We start from the raw sequence: 19547 nt of genomic DNA, 5'->3' as shown, positions 1-19547 counted from the left end.
GGGGAGAGTCATTTGCCCCACACCCTACACAGCCCGGAATAATCAGGGTGCGTGCTTTCCCCTGTGGGCTTGTTGGCTAGGAAGTGGGGGAGTTTTAGTCTCCGTCCAGACTGCTTGCTTACATACCCCGTTTTCCTGATATCCCAACACACTCAGGGCGGATTTGTCCCCACGCACCAGGGATATCAAAGGCATGTCACAGGCTAGTTGGGAGCATCTCGGCCTCAGTCACCCGCCGCGACGTGGGGACTGGCGGCGGGTGGCCGAGGGCTGTTCTGAGCTGGTCTCCCCAGCCCGACCTCCGCCCGGGGCAAGGGGGAGGAGAGGCAAGAGACAGGGGTGCCAGCGCGGCTGCAGACGGGGGTCCCGCGGGCGTGAATGGATGCCTAGACGCAGGCAGTGACAGCAGGGATTCCAAGCCCCTTCAAAAAACCCTCGGTCTGGGGACTGCGCTGCCATAGGCCGGGGACTGGGGCGCTTTCTTCCTCCCGCGGGTTCTTTCTCTGTGGTTTCTCCTGCCCCCGTGGCAGCGTGGCGGCCTCGGGTCCCCCCTCTTCGCGGTAGCGGTGATCCCACAGCCCAGTCTGGGTGTCAGACCCAGCGGGCAGAGGGGCCGCAGAAAGGGGTCGGGGTGCGGGATTTCAGCACACGGAGCCAGCGTGGTGATTTCGGGGTGGGCAGCCCGGCCACCGTCTCCGCTCTATCAGTAGCGGGAAGCGAGCTGCGCCAGTTGCGCGACTGTCGCTGCCGCGGCCGCCTCTACTCGGTCGCTGGTGACATTGGGAGGAGACCGCTTGGAGAGAGCAGAGGAGGAGGAAGAGGAGCGGGGAGGGGGGGGGGTGGGGGGGGGGAAGAAAGTAGCAATTGTGCCAGGGGGCGTGTGAGCAGCCGGAGAGCCAGCCGCGCTGGTGACAACTTCTCTGGGGCACGCGCGGGGCTGGCAGGCGTGGAGCGAGCAGGGAGCGCGGCCGAAGCCAGAGGCTGGGGGAGCTGCTGGAGCCTCGCGAAGCCGCGGCCCGCGCCCTGCGCCGTCACCGCCGCCTGCTAGTTTCCTCCGGGTTCTCAGCCCCGGGTGCTGAGGCTTCGGTCTATAAATAGCAGGTTACAGCTCCTCCTGGGCGCGCACACGCTCACACGCTCACAAGCGAACGCAGGAAAGTCAGGCTAAAAGTGTCTGCTGCTGCTGCCGCCCCCTACTCCGCCTCCGGGAGAGGTAATTACCCGCCTGGGATCCTAGGGCTCGGTGGGGAATTTTGCAGGGTGGAGTGGCTCGTGGTGGGTAATCCGGGAGGCGAGGGAGCGTGTCTGAGAGCGTGGCGGCACGTCTTGGAGGGGGAAGCCTGTCTGTTTTGCATCAAGTTTCTCAGTCTTGCAGCCTCCATCACCCCTCCAGCTCTTTAGCTTAAAGGGTGGGGTGTGCTGTCTCTCCTTGACTGCTGGGGTACCCCTGTCGCCGCGCCTACCCTCTCGCCGAGCGCCCCTCCGCCTGGCGAGCGCGCGTGTTCGCATTCTCACTCACACACGCACACTCTCCGGGTCCCCGTGGAACTCTGAGCTCTGGCCTCGCTGACCTTCCAAGGCTGCGCCCACCTGCGCTGTCCCTGAGAGACGCTGAGGTTGGCCCGGGCACTCGCTCTCACTCCCAATCCTGATGATCGCAAGCTACCGCCGCCGCCGCCGCCGGCCTCCGAAGAAGTCCTTAAGGAATAGGGACAGTGGTGGGGAGTGAGGGTGACTGGTGTTGGGGGTCCCGGTTGCCTTGTTTTTTTGTTTTAAAATTAAATAGCCCATCTCCTTGACCACCTTCATCCCACCCTCAACAACTCATTCTGGCAGAGAAGCCTGGCATGTCTTCTCTCGGCCATCAGGCAGCATCTCTTGTCCTACCCCAAAGAGGTCTCGCTGAGAGGTTAGGGCCTTGGCGGGAGAGTGCCTGGGTTTGGAGTGGGGAGGTCATTGTTTCGGGTCTGAGAACTATGCCGCAGGCTCCTCAAGCTCTCTGGCACCTCTGGCAGGGCCCAGGGCCGGAGAATGTCTGGGAGCCTGCTTCCTGAATGTACTTTCAGGCTGGTAGCTGATATGAAGATGAGGATGCTAGAACCACATATACCTGTTTTTCCCCCTTCCCACGCTTCTGAATTCTCTCTTCCTTGGGGGCAATAGTTTCTGCTCCTGGGGAGGCGGTGAGGAGGGGCCCAGCAGTTTCTCTTCGGGGACAAGAGGGTGAGGAAGCACGTATTGTTTAGGTTGTTGCTGCTGCTGCACAAAACTTACTGGAAAAACCCGGTAGGGTTTTCTATTACTCTTGTTTTAATGATGTAAATTTGCTCCTTTTACTCTCTTATCTTCTCCCTAACCAGAACTAGTTTTCATTTCTCTTTCTAGAATGTTATTTGAGGTCATTACGTTTTATGACTCCAGATGTTACATTTTGAGTATCTCCTTCCTCTCAGTATGACAGACAGAACTTGTTTATAAAGGTGTGGCTCTGTAAGAAAAAGCCTAAAGACAGAGGATAAATTCATCTTCTCTCTCTCTCAAGATGAGCTCCAGATAGTTCTTTTATAGGTGTACAACTACATTTCAAAGAACTTGCTTGAAAAAGGAATTTTCTTAATGAGTTCTGGACCAGAAATGGTAGTAATCTGACTCAATGATAAAGCAGCACAAAAGGTGCAAGGAATCATCAACAGGGCAGCTGGCTGATGATGTGTAAGAAGTTGAGTAAAGCAAGGACTGGGCAAGTGGGCATTGTCAGTTCACATAGTATACAAAGAAATGCGTCCTCTCCTTTATGCATTGATGCACATACATATATTATGTGTTCCTTTGTGATATAATCCGGTAAAGCATTGTTAGGAAATGATCAATAGTTTCGTGAAAGGTACATGGGCATTAAAGGTTTAACTTCATGAATTTGTAGTAATGTAAAATGCTATTGCAAAATGGATTGCTTTTTCAGTGCACTTCTTTAAAATGTGATTTAGAAGACTGTCCTTGAAAGGTTATGAAATGTGTGTGTGAAGATAGGCTAAATGCTCAGTGTCATTAAGAAACATGTTTGCTGATTGAAATACTGCCCTTATTCTAGGAGAGTATTCTCTTTGATTAAGCAAATCAATATTTATTTGTGATAAACTAATGATCATTATGATGTGCATATTTATAACTCAAATTTGCTTTTAACTCTTTATAAAGTATAAGAACAACCAGATAGACCATTTAGTCTTGTCCCTCTATTTAAAGTAGCATGCAGTCAAAGGTATAGGCAGAAAATACTTTTAAAATGTTGTGTTCGAGCTTCAGTTTGGGGCTGCAAACTGAATGACTTCATTTGTCATAAGATTTTTGTCAAAACACTAAATGGCTCTAATATCATAGAATCATCAGTTAAACTTGTTTATAAAATAATGCTATTATATTTTAGTTTTATGAAATGGAAAATCATTAAGCTTAGGGAAAAGCCAGATATTTGTTCTAAACTGTGCAACTTGAAAGTAATTAATTCCTTTCTGAAACCTTGGAGTATCTTCTAGTATAAGTACTATAAATCCCCAGATGGGTAACAAAGTTAACTTTCACTACCTTGAGGCAGAACTCAAGATGGCAATTCTCTGAAAGACAGAAAAAAAACCTGCCAACTGATCTTAAAACTCATAGCAGCCAAATGAGTGGCCGTTTCTAGGTAAGTATTTGACATCTGAGAACAAAAAGTTAAAGAAATTGTGGAATCATAATTAGTAAGTAAAATGCTTACTGAATATCTATTACATTTTCTTATTTCATAGTGAGTAATGCCCAGTAGTACTAATATTAGGTATACAAATATCATACCTAATCTGTATAAAATAAATTCTTGTCTTTCACAACTATGAGGATTTTAATAGATAGAAATGCCCTGTTTTAAATAATCTCAAGTTAAATGTTCAGGTGAAAGCTGTATGAGTCTCTTCTGTATTATGTACCTTAGTTTTTCAACATGTCCTGTATATCTTTCTAAAGCCTTAAGGAATCTTTCCATAGGCCATTTTGTTAATACTTTCAAAAAATGTCGAGTTAGAAACCTTTGATTAGAGAACTCTTTAGAGCATACTCTAATCATATATACTATAATATTTAGGCTTCAGACATGAGATTATTAAACAATTTTAGTTTAAACATTTATTTTTAGATAAATCCAAATGATGATGCTATGATTGAATTTTGTTGTGCAAAGTACATATAGTCTTTGAGTTCTAAAACTTTAGATCAGTATATACCTAGAAAAGATCAGTATATAACTGGAAAAGACATTAAGATATGTGCAAAAATTTTAATTACTCTTTCAGTCTCAGACGCAATTGTCACTTGAATCAAGGTATGTTAGTTTATTTTTTAAAATGTATTTTCACTACCTTGTGGATTAAAAGAAGCATTTAAAATGTTTAGGAAATTTTATGGATTATATTATATATATAATATACATGGATTATGTATATCCAGTATATTATGTTATGTTAGGATTATTATTTATAAATATATAATATATATATTCTTGAAAGTATCTCACTATCAATGGCATACCATAAGGCCAATGGAATATCTAGGAGCCAGAATTTTAGATTTTTTTCAATGGACTGTGTAATTTCACCAAACATTAGCTGTTATGACAGATGTCATTCCAGCATGATGTGAATTGTGTTTCAATACAGTGTGTGTCCTTAAATAATATATTTCAAACTGAGTTTCTTGAGTTGCAACATTTTGAGTAAATTCTATCTTCTGTATTAGCAGCCACGCCAACTTGGTTTCCTGATTGTGTATTGAAAGTCTTTAAATAGCCCTATGCAGAACTAAGTGAAATAGAATTGGTAGTAATTTGTTTAAACCGATTAAAGGAAATTTTGAGAAGTTTTTCAAATCATGTAGTTTTGATGATACATTTCTTTGGGAATTATCTAAATCAATAATATTCAAGGGAATGAGGGCAACATCTCCTCCCTTAAAAGGAGAGTATCTATCTATCTATCTATCTATCTATCTATCTATCTATCTATCTATCTATCTATCTATCTATCTATCTATCATCTATCTATGTCTATCTATCTTTACATGCTCTTCTGGTTATGAAAATAAAGCAATGCAACAAACAATGGTGAAATTAGTCAATGTTGTTCTTTGTTGTTTCACAAGGATAGAAAAGTTTGTGAGATACACAGACAACTTTAATTGTCATGCTGACTTCTAATGATTGGAGTAACAGCATCGATGTAAAGTATCTTCCAAGATCAAAAGAAAATATAATTTTTTAAAATTTTTGTTTACTAGTTGTTTATAATAGATCATTTATTTATACATTTTGAATAGCTTTGAAGGAGAACTTCGAGATTTTTATGTTTCTCAAAAGAGAGTGTGAGTTTTTCAATGTTAAGCGACAATGATTTACAGGGAATCATCTTAATATTTTTTACTATGAAAAATTTGACAGAAATAGAGCCTTTCACCTTTCACTTTAGTTCTTAGAATAGATAGTTGTAGTGCATTAAGTAGATCAGACTTGGGGACTACCATCTTAGAATACAATGAATCAAATAGAATATACTCCCTGACCATCAATAGCAATCTTTCCTTTAGTTCTTTCAAAATGGTTCTCATTCATTTTCATGGAGCTTTGCTTCCTTAGCCAAAAGATCAGAGATGAACTGTAGCCACTAGAACAACCAAAACGCAAAAACTATTCAATGCTGGGAAAATAAAAATAAAGTAGGACTAAAAATCAGTGGGATCTTTAATTGAAGTTTGAACCTATAGGTGCGTGGAGATTATGGCTATCTTCAAGAAAGCTTTAAAGTACTATTAGTGATAAGTTAACACTCTATGATGTCTTTTTCAACATCTTCTTATGCAAAACTTGCTAGATAACGACATATTCCACTTAGAAATGAGCACGCATCACATTCGTAAGAGAATAGTTGCATAGTTGATGCACAGTAGTTAAAAATCACTTTTTTTAAAAAAGTAAAAGTTTCTTGTCTTCATTAATGCAACCTGGAAATCACTTTGTTTTTAAAAAGACAGCATGTCTTTATTAACAAAACTTACAATTTTTTATATTAACTGATCCACTCAGATCTTTTAAATTTTAATTTGAGATAAGTGTGATTTTATGGTATGTGTCATTTCATTTACTTCCAATAGCATTCTTATTTTGAAGAAATTATGAATAAATTATTTTAGACCGTCATTCTGAATAAATTTGGTTTAAAATACAGCATTTCCACTTTGTTGAAGACATCCATTATACATTTGGCATTAAAGAGACATTCAGCACTAGGTGGCAGTGTGCAATGCTTAGAAACCTTGAGTCATTATAAGTACAATATGTTCATTTTTTTAAAGCTTTTCTTTTAAACATAATTTATTTATATCATAGTGAGTTAATAAAATTAAAGTCAACAGGCACCTAAATTCTTAGTAGTATAATCAGAAGATCGATTATGAGTAATACTTTAAAGATTTGATTGTAATATTTAACACACTCTGCTTTTATGGGAGGTCTGCTTATGTGAGGAACTGTTAGGAATTAATTAAATAAAATATGCTAAAATTCTATTTGTGTCTGGATAAGAGAAAGGAAAAAAGAAAATTAAATGAACATGATAGAAAAAAATATGATTATTCTAAAATAGACATTGTATTAACCATTTGCATTTTTAATCCTAATCCTCTCACAGCATCTGCTGAGCAAATTATTTTTTTCTAGGAATCAAAGACTATAATTATTAATTTTTTTTTCTGTTGCATTGCCCTTGGAAGAATGCAGAAAAAATGCAAATTACCTCAGTGATGCTTCAGCAGATCCCCTAATGTTCTCTGTTATAGTGATGACCTGGTCACCAATGACCAAATTGAATCAGCCATGCAGTACTATAATTTATTGGTTTCAATGACAGCTGAAACCTGTTTTACAATTTCTTCTTGGTTAATCTGGATATATACACCCCTGCCTTTGGCTGAATAATTAAATTATGGGACATAGCAGAGTAAATTAATTTATTCTGTCATCTGTGCATCAGAATGCATTCTCTGTATTGTTTAAGTGTCTGGTTGGAACGTCCTCAAGATCAATGTGGTGGACATTTCAGCCATGTTCACTGGATGTGGCTATTGTAAGAATGGAGAACGAAGAAAATAAGTTAATGAACCCAAATTGGCATAATTAAGAAATGCATTTCCTTTTTTAAAAGCTTTTTATTATGTAACATTTCAAAGGTGGAAAATAGAGTAGTACAATGAACTCCCACATACCCATCAGCCAGTTTCAATAATTGTCAAACCGTGGCCATTCTCATTTCATTTACAATCCCACTCACATTTTCCCTCTTAGGAGTTTTTGGAAGCAAACCTTAGAAGTTACATCAAAAGAAATAGACTTGCGAAGCAGTTATTTACAAATACAGTTATCATAAAAAGGAAAATTTAAAAAATAATTACTATAGTAAAAACACTACGTATTTTACTTTAAAAGTCCGAACTCTTGGCATTAGATAAATTAAGTATCTGAATTTGCTACATGATTGAGGTATAGACTTCAGTTTATGTTCTATGTCATTTTTTTTTTTTTTTTTTTTTGAGATGGAGTCTTGCTCTGTCGCCCAGGCTGGAGTGTAGCCTCTGCCTACTGGGTTCCAGCTATTCTCCTGCCTCACCTCCCGGGTAGCTGGGACTACAGGTGCACGCTACCACGCCAGGCTAATTTTTGTATTTTTAGTAGAGATGGGGTTTTACCATGTTGGCCAGGCTGGTCTCGAACTCCTGACCTCAGGTTATCCACCTGCCTTAGCCTTCAAAAGTGGCGGGATTACAGGCTTGAGCCTACCAGATCCAGCCAAAGTTTTACTTTTATAAGCGGCAGACATTGTAGATATAACAGACCCATGGAATGCAAAAACTTAGCTTTACATGAGTAAAGATTTTACCATCCTCTTTAAAGGTACATGACATATAGTAAGCTATAATTTTCCTGTGGTGTGAATTTAAGTCACATCCTTTTGGAGACTGAACTTTCAGTGAGTGAGCCCAGCCAATGGCCTGGCAGCCACACCCCCATGTAACTTGATGCACTGGTTGACAAATTTTGTCACTTTCTAGGGCTGTCTGTGGTGAGTGTGTTTGAGAATTTGGGAATCTGAGAAATTATTTGGTTCTCCCCTTGGAGAATGTCATGGATCTCCTGAAATACACCTTTTGGATTTCATATAGAGTTGAAGTTTTAAATGAATAGAATGTTTTCAGATTTTAAAAAGTTGATGATAACTACTATGTATGAATCTTTGTGACATTAAGTATCTAAAAGCAAATATAATTCCATTGTAAAAAAATTTGTAATTTGTACCGAAAGGGTTTATGCCATGGCATGATTTTTATACTTGCAAGTTATATAGGTAGCAAAGCATATGTATAATTTTCTTAATATCAGATACATACTTTTTTGACTTTTTTTGAAATTTACTGCAATATTTTTTCATAGGGTATGTTTTAAAGACTGCCTCTCAATTTATTCATTCTATTCATATCCTTTTTCCCATTTTATATTTTGAGTAGGAGTAAAGAATAGTATACACTCAGATTAGTGTAATGAGAAATAATTGATACAGTTGGCTTCTACTCAATTTCTAGGATTTCTTTCTATTTTTTCCTACTCACTATTTTTCTGATTATAAATGTAATAAGTCTCCATTGAAAAAAAAATGGCAAGTAGAGAAAAGCCTAAAGAGTCAGAAAAAAAGTCATCAAAAGACAATATTGTTAGCATTATATCATATTTACTTCTAGGGTTTCTGTGATTCTTTTAGATAAGTTGAGATACATTATGTGTGTGTGTATGTGTGTGAAAAATGAATGCCTGCTTTTTGTCACTTAGAATTCTATAGTTCAATTCAATTGAATTATTGATTGAGACTTACTATTTGCCAGGTACTGTGATAAGCTCTGTTCTGGTTCACAGCAATAAATACTTACAAACAACAACAACAACAACAAAAAAAACACAAAAAACCACGGACCGAGCGCGGTGACTCATGCCTGTAATCCCAGCACTTTGGTTTGGGAGGCCGAGACGGGCGGATCACGAGGTCAGGAGATTGAGACCATCCTAGCTAACACAGTGAAACCCCGTCTCTACTAAAAATACAAAAAATTAGCCGAGCGTGGTGGTGGGAGCCTGTAGTCCCAGGTACTTGGGAGGCTGAGGCAGGAGAATGGCATGAACCCGGGAGGCGGAGCTTGCAGTGAGCCGAGATCACGCCACTGCACTCCAGCCTGGGCGACAGAGGCAGACTCCGTCTCAAAACAAAAAAAACAAAAAAAAACCCAAAAAAACAAAGCACCACTTTCCCATGACTGTAAGCACTTGTCTAACTTTTCATTGCTATTTAATAGTTAGGCCTATGAATTATTATCAATTGTTTAGCCTTCCCTCTCAACTCAGACCTTAAGATTATTGGAAATATTTTTGCTATCACACTGCGATGGATATTTTCTGTATGATCTCATTTTTTATATTCCTTGTCTACTTTTCTCATTGTTTTTCTTAGGAGTGATTCCTAGATGTGATATGCTGGAGAAAGGGTATGAACCTTTTAAAAGTGCCTTATACATATTGCCAAATTGCTTTCCAGAAAGCTTTCCCTCATTTCATTCTTTCTGGAAGATATAAGTCATTTTGCCATCCTCACCAGTATTGAGGGACTGTTTTTTAAAGTGTGTTAATTGGAAAGGTGAATGTGATTGTAACAACAACAACAACAAAAGCTAAAATTTATTGAGCCCCTCTTATAGACAATTTACCATGCAAAACCTTTACATTATCTCATTTACTCTTTGCAACAACCTCAAGGGAGGACAATATTATCACTCCTATTTTAAATGTTAGAAAACTTATTTTTTGAGAGGTTAAGTGACTTACCCAAGATCACACAGCAGGTAAGTGGTAGAATTGGGTCTTGGACCAAGACTGATTTTACTCAGAAGTCTAAGCTTTAAAGTGCTATTCAATATATCCATGTAACAAGACTGTATTTGTACTCCTTAAATTTATACAAATAAAAAACAGTACTATATTCTTCTACTATTGTTTGAGATTGAACATTTTTGAAATGTGTATTTTTATTTGTACTTCATTTTGTAGTGCTAATTCATATCTTTAACCTGTTTGCATATTGAGACCTTGGTTTTCCTTTCATTAAATTTTTTATTTGTTTAAATTTAAACAAACTGTGTCTATTCACATGTCGTGGTCTCCACCATTCCCTATTGTCATATACTTGACCCTCTTCACTTGTGTATATTATTTGCCTGTCCCTAAAAACCTTAAGTCTTCCAAAATAGGAAAAAAAAAAAAAAAAAAAAAAAAAACTAGAAAAAAATCTTCCAAACTAGAAAAAAACCAAATGGATTATATATTCCCCAAATGATCCTTTATGCATAATAGCATATAAAACAAGGCTTCAGCAAAAGGGAAGCAACATACTGTCACTGTTAGGTTTTCTGACAGTGTTTTTATTCAAATACACTTTATGGCTGCTTAAGACCTAAAACTTGACTAAAACATGATTCGTAGACTTGACATTCTTTTGTGAAATTTAAAAATCCAATAAAAATTATTTGTGTGTGTGTGTGTATGTGAAATGGGTTAGGTATAAGACAATGGGTTGGGGAGTAGAGACTGTGATATGTGAATAGACATGGTCCATCTAAAATCAATTAAATTAAATTTAAACAAATATTGTTACCCTGATCTGCATAAAGCAGTTTAAATACATATACTGGGTGTTCTTCACTTGAGCTTCAACTGATGGGAAAGGAAATGCCCTTTGGGAGTGGCTTACCACTGTGGTGGCAGGGGCGAGGTGGGCTTCCTCCCTTGTGGTTATGAAGTTGAAGGTGACTTCCAGTTCAGAAAGGCTAAAAGCAATTTATGTATCTGTAGGATCCTTTGCTTTGCCATTTGTCTCTTCTGTAAATTGGAAAATGGTTATTTAGCTCTGACTGGATCAATCTATTGAACATATACATGCTGTCTGAAGATCCTATGATGACAATCATCATAAAATTGCCCAGGAATTGGAAATCTTTAATCATGCATTTTGAACATTCTAGCCAATTTTTTTTTCATGGCCAGAAACACATTATAGTTGGAAGGAAACATCTGTTGCTTTTCATAAGAGCTTTGGAACCCAATATGCTTCATTTACACGGTCATTTTATGTACATCGGGCACACTTAAAAATTTTACTCATCACTGAATTTTCTACTCGGCACATTCCACATAAGTAGAAATAAATGTTAACCTCCGTCAAATCCACTGGCTAAAGCTATCCGTAGAAATTGGCAGCTAAATGTAGAAAAACCACTGTACATGCTGGATTGTTTTTCTCTCCTGCTGTCTCAGAAGATATGTCTCGAGCACAAAATATATTTTATTTTTGGGAAGGATTTGTTTATGCTGGATGGTGCTAATGCTGCTAAGGTTTATTTGTACCATAGCTACTTATAAGTGCAGATACGATGGGAATTTATACATACTGTAAGAACAATATATATAGGAAAAAAATAAGTACACCTTGGGTGATAAATCTTCATTAAAATAACCATGGATTATATCTCATTCTATAAAGCATCTTCTATCTCTTAATGGAGGACTGTTGTGAACTAACATTGCATGAACATTGCAGATTTATTTGCTGATGGGTGAGGTGAAGTTTGTTTGCAGATTATTCAACACAGAGGCTTAATCTTGGGAAGAGGAAAAATGCTTTTTGAAAAATATGAGAGGAATTTGTGTTTTTAGCCTAATCATAATTCATTGAAAACGCAAAAGGATCTGTATGTACCATGTTCTTTAAATTAATGGATACTGAGGAATCTTTCTTTACCCTTGTGAATCCTTGTAGAAGACATTTGCAGAGAAATTACTAGAGCTTCTCTCCCGTGGGGAGATTAATGTTTTAATATGCAAAAGCAGACAAGTCACAATTCTTTTGCTCAATGGCACTCTGAACTGCACAGTTTTACTGCTTTATTTTCCCCTTATGTTCTATCCTCCTAAAGACTTCTGTAGAGTCAAATAAAGCAAAGCCATATCTGGCCTGCACTTGAAGACTCTGCTGTATAGAACCGTGGAATAACTGTGACTTAGATCTGGTGGAATAACTATCTACATGGCAGTATTGAGATTTTCTTGCTTATCCATTTCGTTGAAATTTATTACTCAATTTACTGGCATCAAAGCTGAGTAGTAGAAAATGGTGTGAGGGGAGGATGTATCCTTAGGTCCTGTCACATCTTTGTTTCCAGAAAAAGTAGAAGCCAATAAAAGCAGTTCCTTTAATAACCCGCCACCCAGTCTACTACACTCTTGCATCTATTTTTATTTTTTTCCTTTTTTGAGACAGGGTCTCACTCTGTCACCCAGGCTGGAGTGCAGTGGTGTGATCTTGGCTCTCTGTAACCTCTGCTTCCTGGGCCCACCTGATCCTCACACCTCAGCCTCCCTAGTAGCTGGGACTACAGGCGTATGCTACCACACCTGGATAATTTTTTTTTTTTTTTCTTTTTGTAGAGACAGCATTTTGCCATGTTGCGTAGGCTAATCTCTAACTCCTGGACTCAAGCAATCCTCCCATCTCTGCCTCCTAAAGTGCTGGGGTTACAGGCATGAGTCACTGTGCCTGCTCCACTCTTGAATCTTGTTGCCATTCTCTTCTTTCTGCATGGGTCAACTAAGCCCTGAACCTCTGCATTCAATCCTGTTTCCTCCTGCAGTCTCAGGGATCTCTATGTGGCCATTATTCCTTGTCTCCAGTATCTTCACCTCTCCTTCTCTGCCTCATTTCTTTGAGCAGGGAACACACTCAAGATTTCCACCCATTAAAGCAGTAAGACTCCCTCTCCACTCCATATTCTCCTCTAGCTGCCTTCTTTTCTCTTCCATGGCAGAGCCAAAGATCTTGGCAGAGGTGGTCAGTATTTTCTATACCTTCCCATTTCATTATAGTCTGGACTCCACCTCCACAACTCCAGTGAAATTGCTTTTGTCAAGGTCACTAAAAGAGAGAGACTTCGTATTACATTTCATAGGTACTTCTCTGTCTTCATTTTACTTGACCACTTGGCAATATTAAATTGTGTTAATCACTTAGAAAAATTCTTGCTTTGGTTTTCTTGATACTGAATTTTCCTTTTATTAAATGTAATTTTTGAATATAAAAGGATCTTGGAGATATATATGTATCTATGTATGTGTAGATACATATATCTATAATCATTAGATCATTTTGGATAGACTTGACCTCTTGTAATGTTGATGATAACCTTTGTATTCATGAACACAATGCATCTCTATCTTCCGCAGTGTCTTTCAATAGAGTTCAAACATTTCCTCGAGAAAGGTCCTCTACATCTTGTGCCAGATTTATTCTTAAACATCTCATTTTTATTGTAGTTATTAAAATGGTATATTTTTAAAAATTAATGTTTTAATTATTTGTTAATGGCATATAGAAATATTATTGATTTTAATGTATTGACTTTATCAGTCCCTTTATTAAATTCTCATGCTAGTTTTTTTCTATAACTTTGGTATTTTCTAAGTAGAATATTTGTTGTAATAAAAGTCTATTGCTAGTAAATGTTCTTGATTTCTGTTTGTCTTAAACTGCTTTGTATAGAGCTTGCTATTGAATGATAATGTTATACAATTCCAACTTGACAGTTTTTCTTTCAGCACTTTGAGGATATTGCTCCACAGTTTTCTGGCTTCTATTGTTACTATTAAGAATTTCACTGTCAGTGTAATTGCCATTTCTTTGGAGTGCTCTGTCTTTTTTTTCTGGTTAGGATAAAGGCTAACCACAAGGAATAGTGCTGAAACTCAGGAATAGCAGCAACAGAAGTCTAAGGGAGGGAGAAGTCACTGGAATTAAGAAGAAGGGAGGCTTTGTGGAGCAGGTCCACATAGAGGGAGCAATGACTTCTGTCAAAAGGTAGAGCCACTCCTGGAGACCTCACAGGGCAAAAGCGAAGGGCATAAACACCTGGACTCACTCTCCCTCCTCCCTCTGATCTACCTATGATCCACATTGGCTAAAGTCCATCAGAAGTCAGGGGTCATTATATGATTGCTGCGATGATTCATACAGGTCAGCTTTCCGAGAGCAGAGAGCATGGTGGAAAAGCTGAGAAGAGCGGATCCAAGTCAACATAAAATATTCAGCCAATTATATTCTCTTTTCTCTTCAAACTTGTCTTGTCATTGTTGATACTTCTTGCTCCTTTTTTGAATTTTAATTCTGTCTCTTATTTCTTTGGGCACTTCATGTATAGTTATTTATGTTTTGTCTGTTACCTCTGATATCTAAGTCTTGAAGTTCAACAATTTTTGGTTGTTTCTGCTATCTCTTGCTCACTATGGCTTGTTTTCTTGAGTTTATGTTCATTTTTCAATGCGAGCCCACTCTTGTCTAAAATTAATCTCTGCTATTCTTAAGGGACCTGAGTTGAGGATCTTTTTTCTCCAGTGAGGATTTGCATTTTTTTCCTGTAAAGATATCATGGACTTCCACTAGCTCTCTCTGTCTAAGTAGAGTCTTTTAAACCCTGGACTCATGTAAACGAATGATTGTATGAACAGTATTTTAGAGAAAGTTGTCAATTTTTTTTCGTGCTCAGAACTATGGTAGAGAGTAACAGATTTCTTCAGCTGTTCCTTTATTGATAGGCAGAAGTCTTCCGGCCCAGCTTTTATGAACGATATTTCACTTTTGAGTATTGCGTATTCTATGTGGGGCTCAGGTCATCCACCAACATAACATAGATTTAAGGCCTTAATATCTATTCTCATATACCTGGGCTTTAAATTCCCCAAGGCGTAGTTTCCTGGCATTTTATATTTGTCGTATTCTTTTAAAATTTATTTTAATTTTAATTTGCCACGGAGAGATTTTCTTTAATTTCTTGTGAGCTCAAAATTGTATATGCTATGGCAATTTATCTGAAATGTGGAACTTTGGTGTGAAAGAAGATCATCAGTTCTCCCATTTATTCACCCTTTTTCTTGTCTTGTCACCCTTTGCAATATCATTTTCCTGATTATCCTTTCAGTTTTGGGTACCTCAGAGTTCTGTTCAACTCCCTCTTTCTGTATCACCTTACACTTACAAATTCATTATTATTTAACTCACAAACTACCGTAATCTTTATGTGGGCGGGAATTGTTTTGGTATTTTTCACCAATATCTCCTTAATGTTTAGCATAATACCTAGCACATAGTTCTTGTCCAATTCATATGTGTTGAATGAATGACAGAAAGGAAGAACCATTAACGTTTCTCAATAGGAAATGATTAATTTTTTTTCCGTAGGTGGGGGGGGGGCGGGTAGAACAGCAACAGCGTCATAATAGATAAATATTTTCATTTTATTTCAGTTTCCTGAAGTTTGTACTTCTCTTTAGGAAATATATTTCTGACTCTAAGTTTTTCTCTACCTTCACGCTGTAGACAATGTTAAGTATGTTTACCCCTTTCTTAAAAATATGTATAGCTATAATGTACTTGGGTGAATTCTAAATTGTTTCTGTTCATGATGAGACTTTTCACTCTACCTAGGGGGATATTATTGCACCTTCTTCGGTGAATGGTAACAAATTATTATTGACTTTTTTCCAATTTATATGAGGACCTTCTAGTTTGTGTGTGACTTTGTTAAGTTGGATGACTGGACTTGGAGACTTAGGTTCAAGTGGAGCAGATAAAATAAAATTAAGTTCTGCAAATATTCAGAGAATACAACACTCGAATATGTAGAAGATCACTTTAAGTGCACAGAGGGAGAGGAGTAGGGTGAAATCTGACTTTATCAATATTGCATGGCTCTTATGCTAACAACATGGGGCTGGCTGGTGTATTTAAGATTCTTCCCACAGAGGATAGTATGAAGAACAAGCTACTGCTGTGTGGAGTAAAACTAAAGACTGACCCTCAAAATAAAGCACTGTGGCTTTTCCCAACAACAAGTCTAGAAAGTGAATGACTATTAGGCACAGTATGGCAGGCCCTGATTTGTGTTCTACAGTGAGGTTTTGAAGACAATGGTGGGGAAGGTGACTTTGGCATAATAGGGACTACCGAAAGGCACCAATAGGCCTGTGGACGAAGAGATGCTGCCGCAAATTTCAGTAGCTACACAGGAAAAGCTATTTCAACAACAGCGACAAGCTTCCAAGAGCTTTTAAAGACGAAAATTGTTATTGTACTTCATCTGGGCTATTTTAAAGAGCTTGCTGGGTCATTCATTCTTTCTGTGTGTTGGAAGGTGAAGAGTCGAGTTTGTGAAGACCAAAGTGGAGAGAGCTCTTGTCAGAGTGAATGGAAACATAGGCTAAACTGGCTGTGAGTTTCTACAGAGAAACAGCAGTCGAAAAGAACAGTATCTCGGATGAGGACAGTGTAACCAAAATATTAGAGAGGCAGAACAAGTTCTGGAGGGCAGATATTATAAAATTTTAAGATATTTGAATGGGAAAGTTTTGTTTGTTTGCTTTGGTTTTATTTGTGTGTGTGTGTGTTTGGTTTTATGAACACAATTTAGCATTAGGAGAATGGAAAAGGGGACAGGATTCAGTGCCTACTGGGACTCAAATTTGGGGACATCAGGCAAAATCTGCAAGGGCAAACCTAAAGGACATGTATTTCTTAGGTAAAAGGCTGAAGCCAATGCTATTGATTCTTGTGCAGTGTTGTCCTGAAATGCAAGAATGGTAAAAATTGAAGAACTTGGCTCGTGAAACTTAAAGTATAGCTTAGCCTCATTCCCTTGTGCAGCCAAATAAATTTACAAACTTAACCAGCTGAATTCTAGGGAAAAGATATATCATGTTCAAATTTTGGCTGTCAGAGCTGGAAAAAGAAAGATGTGATTACCGTTTCTCATATATGTATATATTTCATGGATGAATTTGTTGAGTAATTTTACTCAAGCTATTTGCATCAAAATTACATTTGAGCCTATCAATGGCAATGCAACAACACAATCAAATTAAAAATCAGTGTTTAGAACAGGGTACGTAAACAAAGGAACATGTGAAAAGGGACTTTTATTTTCCATATCTGTAAAACACGAGATAAGACAAAGGGTTATTGAGATCTCTTCTAGCTTAAGCATTGTAGGACTTTTAGACTCTACATTTTACATTTTAGTTCTTATTTCTTCTTTGCTGTACCCTATACTATAGCCCAATAAGACTACTTGATTTTTCCCAAACACATCTCCTATTTTTTTATATTTCATCCTTTCAGAGCACTCTTCTATTCCAATTCTGCCTCTCAAAATTCTACCTATACTTTAAGATCCAACCCAGTTCATATACCAGCTTTTCCACAAAGCTCTCCCCATATCCTCTAACTCAAGGTGATCTCTAGGTGCTATGCACAAAAGCACTTGTGACTCTAATACTCTTTACATGCTTCTTCATAGTATGGTTATTTCTTTATATGACCACTCTTAATAACTCTATTAGATTATAAGCTTCTTGGGGTCAGAGATTCCACTGTTGGATTTTCAATGATATATTATATGACATGATGATATGATACATATATATGTGTGTGTGTGTATATATATATATATATATAGTGCCTTTGCACATATATGTTGACTAGAAAGTGTAGAAAGAAAACAACTTGCTGGTAAATAAAGTCAACTAAAGTTACAGTAAAATCTCCAACCTATGCAATACATTTAGTGAAAATATTCAAATTTTGTGATTTAGCATCTAAAACAAGTGAATGGGAACTTTTCTGGACATCTCTATTTCCAGATGTGATAAGTTAGATTATCAATACTTACATGATACTAATTCCAGTAACCACTTCCTCTCTTGAAACAAAAGTACTAAAGCAAAAGAAAGGCAAGAGAAGTCAAAGGGAAGAAAATAACCTATTGCGTTCACAAAATGCAAATAGCCTGCCCTTTAAAATATGTCAAAGGAGCATGGTTACTAAAAATGTCTGACATGTACTTTAGTTCATCAGTGAGAACTAGTACACAAATCCAAGGATACAGTGCTATTTCACAAGGTTGTCATAATTTTTTTCTCCTGCAGTGTACTTCCTAGTTTAAATTCTCTAGTGCCAAAGTGAAAAAAACTTTTAAAAAAGTCCTCAACACTTTGTCAGTGAAAGTATTTGCAAACCCAAAGACAAACATTTCCATTTTAAGCAATATATTTCCAATTTATATTATAAAAATTAAGATGTGATTTTTTAAGTTCTAGACTTCTTTAACAATAAAGGATCCTTTTTATTTAAAAAATTCATTTCTATAAAGTAGAATAATGTTGAGGTAATCAAACCATCTTTTTGAGAGAGGCATTCAACCCTTGTATCTGAATAAAGAAATGGGGAAAATGAATCAGAGTTGAGGTTGCTATGACAGCTCATAACTAAAGAAATTCATTTTTCTGATACTGTGCAGAGAAAGCTTCTGGATTGTGTCTTTGAAGGGAATGATTCATACCAGAAAAGCCATGGCTCTTGGAGTTAGAATTAGAGTTGTGGTTAGCTCTCAACTTTAAAGTAATTGCTTATTTAATTGAATAGGTTCAAGGCAACACTTAACAACTACTCTTAGCCTGTTAGAGAGTATTTTAGAGTCATGATGATTTAGAGGATGACAAGGTGGAAAAGAGCTTAGGGGACTATTTTAGCCAGGGTTCTCCAGAGAAATAGAATCAGTAGGAGAAAGAGCTAGAGATAGATAGACATACAGGGAGATGGATAGATAGATAGATAGATAGATAGACAGATAGATAGATAGATAGATAGGTATTAGATAGATAGATAGATAGATAGGTAAAAGAATATTTATTATGGGAATTGGCTCACATTACTATGCAGGCCAAGAAGTTCCACAATCTGCCATCTGCAAGCTGGAGATCTAGGAAAGTGAATGGTATAATTCAGTCTGAGTCCAAAGGCCTAAGAACATGGAGGGCTGTGGTATAAGTCCCAGAGTCTGAAGGCCTGGGAACCAGGAGCTATCATGTTCAACGGCAGGAGGAGATGCATGTCTCAGCTCAAGCAGAAAGAATGACTTTGTACTTTTTCTCACCTTTTGTTCTATTCAGGCCCTCAATGGATTAGTGATGCCTTCTCACATTGGTGAGGGTGGATCTTTATTATTCAATGTAGTAATTCTGTGCTAATCTCTTCCAGAATCACCCTCACTGACACACCCAGAAATAATGTTTTCTGGCCATCTGGGTATCCCTTAGCTCAATCAAGTTGACACACAAAAATAACCGTAATAACCATCACAAGGACTGACTGTTCTTACGCAGTGCAACTTTTGCTTTCCCATCAGAGCCTCCAAGAGTAAGGAGAATAGCTTTTATCAAAACACTATCATTCCAACTGGAGCAATCAAAAGTCAGTTGTGTCCTAAAGACAGCATACATTTTTGTGAATTAGTTTTGAAAGTAGAGATAATTTGGAAGACAAAATATTCAA

General features: G+C 37.9%; 1 protein-coding gene across 3 annotated transcripts in view; it reads left to right on the top strand.

The window, feature by feature from the left end:
* Window positions 1-886: 886 nt before the first annotated feature.
* The window catches only part of INPP4B (inositol polyphosphate-4-phosphatase type II B), an 807120-nt gene continuing 788459 nt past the window's right edge, over window positions 887-19547 (top strand). For all 3 annotated transcript variants that reach the window (XM_025386323.1, XM_025386324.1, XM_025386321.1), the window contains exon 1: window positions 887-1213. The gene's annotated coding sequence lies outside the window, so the exon portion shown is untranslated. The remainder of the gene's footprint in view (window positions 1214-19547) is intronic.

The sequence above is a fragment of the Theropithecus gelada genome, chromosome 5 (genome assembly GCF_003255815.1).
Source record: "Theropithecus gelada isolate Dixy chromosome 5, Tgel_1.0, whole genome shotgun sequence".
Classification (NCBI taxonomy): domain Eukaryota; kingdom Metazoa; phylum Chordata; class Mammalia; order Primates; family Cercopithecidae; genus Theropithecus; species Theropithecus gelada.
The sequence above is the reverse complement of the archived record's forward strand: the minus strand, read 5'-3'. Positions and strand labels throughout refer to the sequence as shown.